This window comes from Homalodisca vitripennis, chromosome 7 (assembly GCF_021130785.1).
Source record: "Homalodisca vitripennis isolate AUS2020 chromosome 7, UT_GWSS_2.1, whole genome shotgun sequence".
Classification (NCBI taxonomy): Eukaryota; Metazoa; Arthropoda; class Insecta; order Hemiptera; family Cicadellidae; genus Homalodisca; species Homalodisca vitripennis.
Window position 1 is genome coordinate 137898089 of NC_060213.1, and position 13998 is coordinate 137912086.

General features: G+C 38.3%; 1 protein-coding gene across 1 annotated transcript in view; it reads left to right on the top strand.

Annotated features, from left to right (window-relative positions):
* LOC124366407 (neprilysin-1-like) overlaps nucleotides 1-13998 on the top strand; it is a 157044-nt gene that overhangs the window by 9782 nt on the left and 133264 nt on the right. The gene's annotated exons all lie outside the window — the stretch shown is intronic.

Here is a 13998-nt window from a genome sequence, read left to right on the forward strand (position 1 = left end):
ATCCTGCAGGAAACCTCGGGCGCGATCCTGTTTGTGTGATTGTTGTAGTGGTGTTTAGTTATGCATGGGCTGAAGTGTAATAAGCGGCCACCAACACAATCGGATTATGATTATCGAATGATTCGAATCATCGATATTCATGATCATCCGATATTCAAAGACTGAAAGCAAAATGTCGGAACAAATAACGGAATAGATATTTCAAAGAACAGTATGGTTTTGCTAGTTTTCAATCTTAGGAATTAATGTATGAATATTAATATAATTTACAAATAATGATATAATTTATATAATTACAACAAAACATAGCATTTACTTTGTGTATTTTCAAGGATAAACGTGACTGCTTGTGAAACAAAAAAGACACGTACCGGTAAGTCACTGTTCTTGCCGCCATTAGTCAATAACGAAACAGATGATTTTTATTTTGAATTTATTTCCAAACAAGATTTTACTTTTAACAAACTTTGAGTGAATATGTCGAACTGAATTAAGTTTTAGGCTTATAAATCGTATTATAGTGAATATAATTATTTGTTTCAGGTAACATAAAATAGCTAAACTATATTTAAACGACGTTTGAGCAGCGTAGTACTTATAATTACTTCAGCCAATCTGAAATTGTATTTCTGCAGGTACTGTGCCGTCAAAAGTACATTCATCAATACAAAAGTACCTAATAGTTTGTTTGATTTCATAATATCAAATTTAGAATGTTCAAAATAAGTCTTTTCAAGATCGTTTTTAGATAATTAGTGTTTGTTATTACTTTTCTTGCAGCAAAACACTATTTGATTCCCAACTTTAATTCTAGTTTTCAACTCGTCAATACAAACTAGACAATTCGGATTTAAAGGAGCAAGGTCATTATCTTGTAACCGTTTAAAACATTGCTCAGTGTTTATAAAATTATTTAAGCCAATATCTGCATATTCATCACTATTGCTCTTGTCGTTGTCACTAGACTTCTCCTAAATAAACGAAATAACAACAGCTGGTAATGACATCACTCATCTAAACAAAGAAAGCTGGCAATGATTATTTATGAATATGTATAGGTCATATGTAGTATTCGATAGTATCGACATTTAAAATCGATAATCATATTCGATTGTGTCGGTGGCCGCTTATTATACTGTAACCTATTTATGTATACTGTGTTGTGTAATGTAATTTTAATTATGTGACAAAGCCATCCACCACCGTTACTGAGGTCTGAAGATAAAGGTTAACCTTAGAAACATGTCACAATAACCATTAAGGCAACATGAATTTGGATTGAATTGACGGTAGGATACTATAACTTATTATATTTTTACTTGTTTTATTATTCTGGATTGTACGCATTCAGTAGGTTTCATGGGCGCATATAAGAGAGAACTTAAATTAATTAAAATACGCAACGAAAGCAACGCCTCCCTAAAGGTCAGATTTTTAGACTAATTTTTTCAATTTATTTAATTATTCAGTAAATACATTCGACAGATTTTTATATATGAAATTAAATTTTGCAATCGTCATGCGGTAAAAAGTAAGAATTTAGATCTTATGAAATTCAAAGCACTATTAAACCTGATGCATGAATAAAATGATACGTGATTTATAAATAATATATGCAAGTTCGAATGTACAAATGGAAAAGAAGACGTTCTTTCAGTGAGAGCTGCATCGACGAAATCAGATCGTCTCTGAATGACATTTCCAATGCCACCAATACAGTAATCCAGTGATCGCAAATCCTATTGGTCGATAGGATCTGGCGGGAAGGTGATCAACCAATCAGGAGCTCGTTTCCTTCCTTCCCGCCAGTACCGACCTTTCGCGTCCTTTTCACAACAAATGCCAACTGTCTCCAACACGAATCTGTATCTTGTAATGCGAGTTTTACTTTTCCAAGAAATCTTATCTTCTTCCTTACTAGGACGGATTATCTTCTCCAAACTAGGTTTGAATTGAACGGAATTTATCCAAACGTTATACAAAGAGGAATTTTACTTAAACAAACTGTAATTATTACTATTTATAAAAGTACATAAATAAAATAAAATGAATCGTGTGAATATTGAGATTAGCTCTAGTTTACCTTCCTCTTAGAGCAGCGTCTGAAATCTGACACTGTCACACACTTGGGTGTTGATATTTGATTTTCAATAATACTTTTTAAATTGGTACAATAATTGTAATTAAAATAATATTAGTTATTGAAACAATAACAGCCAATTGTATTATTCACCATACCATTAAATCCTTAAAACGTACTTCTTAGAATAAATTAATTATATACCTCATTAGTAAATTGGACAATAAAGGAAATGTCATAGGCTTCCATCATAATTACATAATTGATTTCAATCCTTGTTTTTCCTTATAGAAGATTAATTTGTAGATTTGCTCTAAAGAAATAATAATAAAAATAGTGCCAATAATTACATGAAATAGAACGATATGTCTTCATATGCGTATAATATAGTGAAATAAATTCTTAATATAATCGTAAAATTTAGTCATTGTATTATTTGATCGTAATTTGTATGAACTCCAGGTAGTAAGATATATTTAATGTTTTAAATGTCTTAATTCCCATAGGTCACTGTAAATCGATTACAGTTCTTGGGGAAAGGGCTTTTGGAAAATTGATCAAAAAAGGGAAAAAGTAAAACTTCTGATAGAGTAGGTAAAATTTTACTGTAGAATTTGAAGTGGCAGTCAGAGCTGCAGGTGCTGCACTGAAACGCATATTCGTCCACCCTCCACCTAGGGTGAGATAAGGTGAAGCGATTGGATTTTAGTTGGAGTGTTTTATTTTAAACACGCACTTTAACTTCTTTTAAATAGAAATTAATTACATGCACGTCTTAAAGACTTCAATCTAGGACATTTAGGCAATTATGTAACCAGGTCCAATTAAAATTGCCTGAAGGACAAACACATGAATTGTATCAGCAGTGACATAAAGCTTCAGGAAGGACATTTGAGTGATTTTTAGTTTAGGAAATCACTCTTTTTTATAAGTAAAGAAAGTGCTATTTCCTGCAGCCGTTTTAAAAAAAGGTTTTAGAACAGTTTTTCTTTGGGCCTGATTTCAAGAAGATCATAAATTCTGCACCAAATGTCTGTCTAATGAATTTACAACTTCTCATTAAATGATTTTAAATGGTCATCAGAAAATGTATCTTGGAAGGTTTTGTATAGAATTTTATAAACAAAATTGGAATAACGTGCAATCGAAAGCCCTGTGCAGAAATAAACGTGACTGAATATTGTGAGAAACATGAATCCTGTATTCCTTTCCTATTTATACTTTTACGCTCCCTCATTTCCCTTCACCTTGCGGGAACTGTACAAAGTTAATAATTAAAATAACACTGCCCTTCAACACTTGAGTGTTTTCAGGAACTTTGTCACTTCTCGTTGCGCAACTTCCCCTCGTTGCCTCGTTCTATACTACAAGCCATTAGGTAACTTGTTAAGTAATTTTCAATTACTCTGAAGTGAATTTCGCAACCACTAGGGTAATATGGTTCATTAACCTAAGCCATAATGACACACATTGTTCGTAACTGAGTATGATAATTTTCTGCAATTAATTCCTCCAAAATGGTAAAGGCTTAAGAATAAAGCTAGGAGGTTAATTGTGGTAGGATGCAATGTCCGCGGTAAATAACAGATTAAATGGGTTTACGCGGGAAAATGGACAGTAATCCACACAGTCACTGATGCAGCTCAAACTGAGTAAGAATAAAGCTCGGAGCTTAGTGTGGTGGGATGCAATGTCCGCGGTAAATAACAGATTAAATGGGTTTACGCGGAAAAATGGACAGTAATCCACCCAGTCACTGATGCAGCTCAAACTGAGTAAGAATAAAGCTCGGAGCTTAGTGTGGTGGGATGCAATGTCCGCAGTAAATACCAGATTTAATGGGTTAACGCGGGAAAATGGACAGTAATCCACCCGGTCACTGATGAAGCTCAAACTGAGTAAGAATAAAGCTCAGAGCTTAGTGTGGTATGATGCAATGTCCGCGGTAAATACCAGATTAAATGGGTTTACGCGGGAAAATGGACAGTAATCCACCCAGTCACTGATGCAGCTCAAACTGAGTAAGAATAAAGCTCGGAGCTTAGTATGGTGGGATGCAATGTCCGCGGTAAATACCAGATTTAAATGGGTTAACGCGGGAAAATGGACAGTAATCCACCCGGTCACTGATGAAGCTCAAACTGAGTAAGAATAAAGCTCAGAGCTTAGTGTGGTATGATGCAATGTCCGCGGTAAATACCAGATTAAATGAGATTACGCGGGAAAATATACAGTAATCCACCCAGTCACTGATGCAGTTCAAACTGAGTAAGAATAAAGCTCAGAGCTTAGTGTGGTATGATGCAATGTCCGCGGTAAATACCAGATTAAATGAGATTACGCGGGAAAATATACAGTAATCCACCCAGTCACTGATGAAGCTCAAACTGAGTAAGAATAAAGCTCAGAGCTTAGTGTGGTATGATGCAATGTCCGCGGTAAATACCAGATTAAATGAGATTACGCGGGAAAATATACAGTAATCCACCCAGTCACTGATGCAGTTCAAACTGAGTAAGAATAAAGCTCAGAGCTTAGTGTGGTATGATGCAATGTCCGCGGTAAATACCAGATTAAATGAGATTACGCGCGGGAAAATATACAGTAATCTACCCAGTCACTGATGCAGTTCAAACTGAGTAAGAATAAAGCTCGGAGCTTAGTGTGGTATGATGCAATGTCCGCGGTAAATACCAGATTAAATGAGATTACGCGGGAAAATATACAGTAATCTACCCAGTCACTGATGCAGCTCAAACTGAGTAAGAATAAAGCTCAGAGCTTAGTGTGGTATGATGCAATGTCCGCGGTAAATACCAGATTAAATGAGATTACGCGGGAAAATATACAGTAATCTACCCAGTCACTGATGCAGCTCAAACTGAGTAAGAATAAAGCTCAGAGCTTAGTGTGGTATGATGCAATGTCCGTGGTAAATACCAGATTAAATGAGATTACGCGGGAAAATATACAGTAATCCACCCAGTCACTGATGCAGTTCAAACTGAGTAAGAATAAAGCTCGGAGCCTAGTGCGGTGGGATGCAATGTCCGCGGTAAATACCAGATTAAATGAGATTACGCGGGAAAATATACAGTAATCCACCCAGTCACTGATGCAGTTCAAACTGAGTAAGAATAAAGCTCGGAGCCTAGTGCGTTGGGATGCAATGTCCGTGGTAAATACCAGATTAAATGAGTTTACGCGGGAAAATGGACAGTAATCTACCCAGTCACTGATGCAGCTCAAACTGAGTAAGAATAAAGCTCGGAGCTTAGTGCGGTGGGCAGTAGCGTAGCCAGAAATTTCGTTCGGGGGGGGGGGTCCGAAACCGGGGTCCGGGGGACGTTTTGTGTGTTATTTGCCAATGAGTTCACTGGTAAAAGGTAAAAATATGGAGCTTTAGTAACTATGCCTTATAGAAAGTGGAAAGATGTAATAGGCAAATTCAACTCTCACAACAACTCTAGTACCACAAATTTTCTTGTATAGCTACAGAAACTCGATTCTGGCCGAGTAGAAGGCACCAATGTGATGTTGCATTCACTGGATAAGAAAGAAGAAGAACAAAACAAAGCTTCACTCAAGTGTATAATTGACACAACTATATTCTGTGGAGAAAATGAAATACCCCTTCGGGGACATTGGGCCACTGGCGGCCGAAAACCCTTTAGAAAAGGTGGGCAATTTTCAAGCGTTGCTCGGGTACAGATCAAAATTAAGTGTCGGAAAATGCACCGGAAAAACTCTACTGATTAGAAGTTCGGCTGCTTTGGATTTCACTGATAGAGGTATTTATCAATGAGTTATGACAATTTTTTGTATCATTACACTGTAGACGAGTACATAATTATCGGAAAAAAAATTTAAAAAAATCACTTTTGGTCGGAAATAAAATACACATGAAAAACTCTAATGATTAGAACTTCAACTACTTCGGACTTCATTTATTGAGGTAAACGTGGTATTTTTGATTGAGTTAGGGCGACGATTTTTTGTTATCATTAAACTGTACTCGACTAACTATATATATATATATCGAGAAAAAATCACTTCCGGTCGGTAAATACCAAAGAAAAGCTCTCTACAGATTCAAGTTTTAACGATTTTGGATTTCACTGGTTGAGTGGTTGAGGTAAAAGTAGTACTTATAATTATGTTACGACATTGATTTTAGGTATTAATTCAACGCCGACTAATAAATATATAATTATCAAGAAAGAAAAACAAAAATGATCACTTCCGATCGGAATATACTAAGGAAAATGAAATAATACCTCAGTCAGTGAAATCCAAAGTAGTCGGAACTTCTTATCACTTCTCATTATCCGACCGGAAGTGATTTTTTTCAATATTTCTTCGATAATTATGTAGTTATTAGTCGGCATTCAATTGATGCCCAAAATCAGTATTCTAACATAATTCTAAGTACCACTTTTACCTCAACCACTCAACCAGTGAAATCCAAAATCATCAAAACTTGAATCTGTAGTGCTTTTCCTCGGTATTTTCCGTCCGGAAGTGATTTTATTGTTTTGTTTCTCGATAATTATGTATGTATTAGTCGGCGTTGAATTAATACCTAAAATCAACGTCCTAACATAATTCTAAGTACCACTTTTACCTCAACCACTCAACCAGTGAAATCCAAAATCATCAAAACTTGAATCTGTAGAGAGCTTTTATTCGGTATTTACCGACCGGAAGTGATTTTTTTCTCGATAATTATATAGGTACAGTGTACACTTTAATGATAACAAAAATCGTCGTCCTAACTCTACCGAAAACACCACGTTTACCTCAATCACTGAAGTCCAAATTAGCTGAAGTTCTAATCAGTAGAGTTTTTCAAGCGTATTTTCCGACCAAAACTGAATTTTATTTTGTTCGATAATTATATACACGTATACAGTTTAATGACACCTAAAATCAACGTCGTAACTTAATTCTAATCGGTCATTTTACGTCCCCAAGACGAATTTGAACGAAGTGGTCGCTAATTTAAACTGTTCGCCGTGTTACGATTCAGATTACTTTGCCACGTCACGTGACCGCGCCCTATAGAAATACCGTGATTACACTACACTATCCGAAAAGCCGAGCCCAAAAGTATCGTATGATACTTTATGATTTAAACGAAAGGACAATTATATTTTTAACAACGGTCACTTTCATCAATTAAATCAATCAATTTAATGTTTGTAGACAAGAGTAATGATAACTCTCCTTTTTTCTCCTGCTCCATGCTTCATTTTTTATGTATTAAAATTTCGGGGGGGGGGTCCGGACCCCCTGGACCTTCCCCCTTCGCTACGCCACTGGCGGTGGGATGCAATGTCCGTGGTAAATACCAGATTAAATGAGTTTACGCGGGAAAATGGATAGCAATCCACCCAGTCATTGATGCAGTTCAAATTGAGTTAGAATGAAGCTCGGAGCTTAGTGTGGTGGGATGCAATGTCCGCGGCAAATACCAGATTACACGGGTTTTACGCGGAAAAAGAGCAGTAATCAACCTATTCACTGATGCAGTTCAAACTGAGTAAGAGTAAAGCTCGGAGCTTAGTGTGGTGGGGTGCAATGTCCGCGGCAAATACCAGATTACACGGGTTTTACGCGTCAAAATGGACAGTAATCCACCCAGTCACTGATGCAGTTCAAACTGAGTAAGAATAAAGCTCGGAGCTTTGTGTGGTGTGATGCAATGTCCGCGGTAAATACCAGATTACACGGGTTTTACGCGGAAAAAGAGCAGTAATCCAACCTATTCACTGATGCAGTTCAAACTGAGTAAGAATAAAGCTCGGAGCTTAGTGTGGTGGGGTGCAATGTCCGCGGTAAATACCAGATTACACGGGTTTTACGCGGAAAAAGAGCAGTAATCAACCTATTCACTGATGCAGTTCAAACTGAGTAAGAATAAAGCTCGGAGCTTAGTGTGGTGGGATGCAATGTCCGCGGTAAATACCAGATTACACGGGTTTACGCGGGAAAATGGACAGTAATCCACCCAGTCACTGATGCAGTTCAAACTGAGTAAGAATAAAGCTCGGAGCTTAGTGTGGTGGAATGCAATGTCCGCGGTAAATACCAGATTAAATGGGTTTACGCGGGGAAAATGGGCAGTAATCCACCCAGTCACTGATGCATTTCAAACTGAGTAAGAATATCTACCCAGTCACTGATGCAGTTCAAACTGAGTAAGAATAAAGCTCGGAGCTTAGTGTGGTGTGATGCAATGTCCGCGGTAAAATACCAGATTAAGTGGGTTTTACGCGGGAAAATGGACAGTTAATCCACCCAGTCAGTGATGCAGTTCAAACTGAGTAAGAATAAAGCTCGGAGCTTAGTGTGGTGTGATGCAATGTCCGCGGTAAATACCAGATTACACGGGTTTTACGCGGAAAAAGAGCAGTAATCAACCTATTCACTGATGCAGTTCAAACTGAGTAAGAATAAAGCTCGGAGCTTTGTGTGGTGTGATGCAATGTCCGCGGTAAATACCAGATTACACGGGTTTTACGCGGAAAAAGAGCAGTAATCAACCTATTCACTGATGCAGTTCTAACTGAGTAAGAATAAAGCTCGGAGCTTAGTGTGGTGTGATGCAATGTCCGCGGCAAATACCAGATTACACGGGTTTACGCGTCAAAATGGACAGTAATCCACCCAGTCACTGATGCAGTTCAAACTGAGTAAGAATAAAGCTCGGAGCTTTGTGTGGTGTGATGCAATGTCCGCGGTAAATACCAGATTACACGGGTTTTACGCGGAAAAAGAGCAGTAATCAACCTATTCACTGATGCAGTTCAAACTGAGTAAGAGTAAAGCTCAGAGCTTAGTGTGGTGGGGTGCAATATCCGCGGTAAATACCAGATTAATAGGGTTTACGCGGGAAAATGAGCAGTAATCAACCCAGTCACTGATGCAGTTCAAACTGAGTAAGAGTTAAGCTCGGAGCTTAGTGTGGTGTGATGCAATGTCCGCGGTAAATGCCAGATTAAATGGGTTTACGCGGGAAAGTGGACAGTAATCCACCCAGTCACTGATGCCGTTCAAACTGAGTAAGAATAAAGCCCGGAGCTTCGTGTGGTGGGACGCAATATCCGCGGTAAATACCAGATTAATTGGGTTTACGCGGGAAATGGGCAGTAATCCACCCAGTCACTGATGCAGTTCAAACTGAGTAAGAGTTAAGCTCGGAGCTTAGTGTGGTGGGATGCAATGTATGCGGTAAATACCATATTAAATGGGTGTATGCGGAAAAAATAGATAGTAATCCACCCAGTCAGTGATGCAGTTCAAACTGAGTAAGAATAAAGCTCGGAGCTTAGTGTGGTGTGATGCAATGTCCGCGGCAAATACCAGATTACACGGGTTTACGCGTCAAAATGGACAGTAATCCACCCAGTCACTGATGCAGTTCAAACTGAGTAAGAATAAAGCTCGGAGCTTTGTGTGGTGTGATGCAATGTCCGCGGTAAATACCAGATTACACGGGTTTTACGCGGGAAAATAGATAGTAATCCACCCTGTCACTGATGTAGTTCAAACTGAGTAAGAATAAAGGTCGGAGCTTAGTGTGGTGGAATGCAACGTCCGCGGTAAATACGAGATTAAATGGGTTTACGCGGGAAAATGGGCAGTAATCCACCCAGTCACTGATGCCGTTCAAACTGAGTAAGAATAAAGCCCGGAGCTTCGTGTGGTGGGACGCAATATCCGCGGTAAATACCAGATTAATTGGGTTTACGCGGGAAATGGGCAGTAATCCACCCAGTCACTGATGCAGTTCAAACTGAGTAAGAGTTAAGCTCGGAGCTTAGTGTGGTGGGATGCAATGTATGCGGTAAATACCATATTAAATGGGTGTATGCGGGAAAAAATAGATAGTAATCCACCCAGTCAGTGATGCAGTTCAAACTGAGTAAGAATAAAGCTCGGAGCTTAGTGTGGTGTGATGCAATGTCCGCGGCAAATACCAGATTAAATGGGTTTACGCGGAAAATGGACAGTAATCCACCCAGTCACTGATGCAGTTCAAACTGAGTAAGAATAAAGCTCGGAGCTTTGTGTGGTGTGATGCAATGTCCGCGGTAAATACCAGATTACACGGGTTTTACGCGGGAAAATAGATAGTAATCCACCCTGTCACTGATGTAGTTCAAACTGAGTAAGAATAAAGGTCGGAGCTTAGTGTGGTGGAATGCAATGTCCGCGGAAAATACAAGATTAAATGGGTTTCGCGGGAAAATGGACAGTTATCCACCCAGTCAGTGATGCAGTTCAAACTGAGTAAGAATAAAGCTCGGAGCTTAGTGTGGTGTGATGCAATGTCCGCGGTAAATACAATATTAAATGGGTCTTCGCGGGAAAATGGACAGTTATCCACCCAGTCAGTGATGCTGTTCAAACTGAGTAAGAATAAAGCTCGGAGCTTAGTGTGGTGTGATGCAATGTCCGCGGCAAATACCAGATTACATGGGTTTACGCGTCAAAATGGACAGTAATCCACCCTGTCACTAATGCATTTCAAACTGAGTAAGAATATCTACCCAGTCACTGATGCAGTTCAAACTGAGTAAGAATAAAGCTCGGAGCTTAGTGTGGTGTGATGCAATGTCCGCGGAAAATACAAGATTAAATGGGTCTTCGCGGGAAAATGGACAGTTATCCACCCAGTCAGTGATGCAGTTCAAACTGAGTAAGAATAAAGCTCGGAGCTTAGTGTGGTGTGATGCAATGTCCGCGGTAAATACAATATTAAATGGGTCTTCGCGGGAAAATGGACAGTTATCCACCCAGTCAGTGATGCTGTTCAAACTGAGTAAGAATAAAGCTCGGAGCTTAGTGTGGTGTGATGCAATGTCCGCGGCAAATACCAGATTACATGGGTTTACGCGTCAAAATGGACAGTAATCCACCCTGTCACTGATGCAGTTCAAACTGAGTAAGAATAAAGCTCGGAGCTTAGTGTAGTGGGATGCAATGTCCGCGGCAAATACCAGATTACACGGGTTTACGCGTCAAAATGGACAGTAATCCACCCAGTCACTGATGCAGTTCAAACTGAGTAAGAATAAAGCTCGGAGCTTAGTGTAGTGGGATGCAATGTCCGCGGTAAATACCAGATTAAATTGGTTTTACGCGGGAAAATGGACAGTAATCCACCCAGTCACTGATGCAGTTTAAACTGAGTAAGAATAAAGCTCGGAGCTTAGTGTGGTGGGATGCAATGTCCGCGGTAAATACGAGATTAAATGGGTTTTGAAAATGGGCTGTAATCCACCCAGTCACTAATGCATTTCAAACTGAGTAAGAATATCTACCCAGTCACTGATGCAGTTCAAACTGAGTAAGAATAAAGCTCGGAGCTTAGTGTAGTGGGATGCAATGTCCGCGGTAAATACCAGATTAAATTGGTTTTAGAAAATGGACAGTAATCCACCCAGTCACTGATGCAGTTCAAACTGAGTAAGAGTTAAGCTCGGAGCTTAGTGTGGTGGGATGCAATGTATGCGGTAAATACCATATTAAATGGGTGTATGCGGAAAAAATAGATAGTAATCCACCCAGTCAGTGATGCAGTTCAAACTGAGTAAGAGTTAAGCTCGGAGCTTAGTGTGGTGGGATGCAATGTCCGTGGTAAATACTAGATTAAATGGGTTTACGCGGGAAAATAGATAGTAATCCACCCTGTCACTGATGTAGTTCAAACTGAGTAAGAATAAAGGTCGGAGCTTAGTGTGGTGGAATGCAACGTCCGCGGTAAATACGAGATTAAATGGGTTTACGCGGGAAAATGGGCAGTAATCCACCCAGTCACTAATGCATTTCAAACTGAGTAAGAATATCTACCCAGTCACTGATGCAGTTCAAACTGAGTAAGAATAAAGCTCGGAGCTTAGTGTGGTGTGATGCAATGTCCGCGGAAAATACAAGATTAAATGGGTCTTCGCGGGAAAATGGACAGTTATCCACCCAGTCAGTGATGCTGTTCAAACTGAGTAAGAATAAAGCTCGGAGCTTAGTGTGGTGTGATGCAATGTCCGCGGTAAATACAATATTAAATGGGTCTTCGCGGGAAAATGGACAGTTATCCACCCAGTCAGTGATGCTGTTCAAACTGAGTAAGAATAAAGCTCGGAGCTTAGTGTGGTGTGATGCAATGTCCGCGGTAAATACCAGATTAAATTGGTTTTGAAAATGGACAGTTATACACCCAGTCATTGATGCAGTTTAAACTGAGTAAGAATAAAGCTCGGAGCTTAGTGTGGTGGGATGCAATGTCCGCGGTAAATACGAGATTAAATGGGTCCCAAAGACTCAGCAAGTACTAAAAGCATAAAGTATACTTGAATAATTGTTAAGTTCGTTAGAATTCCACCAAAAAAAGATCCTAACAAACATGCAAAAATATTTTTGAAAGTTTTGACATCCAAAATTACTCAAGCAATTCTAGTTGAATCTGTCGGAATAGCTAAAAACGTTTTTTATTTAAAATTATAAAGGGAATAAAATTAATTTCGATATTTTAGACACAAGCTCCGCTGATCATATTTTCAGGTATTCTATTATATTAAGGGTGAATGACCTGATTATAATTGCGAATTATGATTTAACATATCTAAAGAAAAACAGTTTTTTAGAGTTCGACTTTATTTTTGTCGACTGGAGTATTTAAATCCTTACAGTTTTGTGGATTTTGAATAATGCCCATAGTAGTAGTAATATGCTCTGTTTTTATCTAAAATATCACATGTTTCAATCAATAAAGCCAAAACATTTTTCTTGATGCATAAAAAAATATTGATTCACAAATCTCAGTATGTAAGACATAAAACTTCATGATTTACTTTTTTCCATTTGCTGACAATCTTTAATGCATATATTTCTTAACAAATGTTTGTTTTATTTGCTTCTTAAAAATGACAATGAATAAATAAACAAAAATAATTGTACAGCTATTGTCATGTTGAACTTCAAACCAACATTTCCGAACACTTGAAGTCTCCATGTTGAAAGGGTTCTGACATAAAGTTCGAGATTGGAGTTCGAAAGTAATGCACCAGAACCAACTGATGCAGTCAGAGCGGAACTCGACAATTTGGAGTTACTCACCATCTAGTAACAACTAGCGAGCTCCCGTCTTTCCCGCTCGTTGCGAACTATCAAACTTCAGTACTTTCTGTCCCAACTGCAACGAACTGTTATGAAAGAATCGGTTACGGCTTTGACAGTGATTGGAATTTCTCCTAAATTAGAATTTACTCGATGTTTATTTTTTACTTCCGTTTCGATACATTAAGGCAGTGTTGCATTTATATAAAAATACAGTCTCCTTGAGAAAACGTCAAGATTTAAAAGTTTAAAATATTTATTGGTTCTATTAAAATGAATTAAAAGTAGTTGTATTGCCAAAAATACCCTTGCACCCTAAAATCTTAAAATTTGCGGTTAGTGATGTGCCGCTCCTGGACATCCATAAGGTTGCCCAGATTGCAGTGACACATCGGTTTTGTTGTGCCCAGTTGAAGTCCAACTAGAAGTTATAAACCAGCCATCTTTGGATGACATATAATATCTGACATTTATTCTTTCACTATAATAAATTGTTTATTTAATCTTTTTCCAATCAAACTAAAGAAGATTCATTAATGTTAAAATATGTTGCTCAAGTCTACTACCTTGTTAATAAATATGGTATACAGAGTGTTCATTTGAAAACTTCAAACTCGTATTAAAAGTACAAAGATTCTGTAAATGGGAGTATACAGTACTAATTGGGGGTAAAAATTCAAAATGGTGGTGCTCACCCCATCCCCCCATACATAAAGCCAACATTTTGAGATGGCAACTAATACCTTGTGACACCTCACATTGAAGCTCATAAAAATGCTGTATTTTGGTAAAACAAA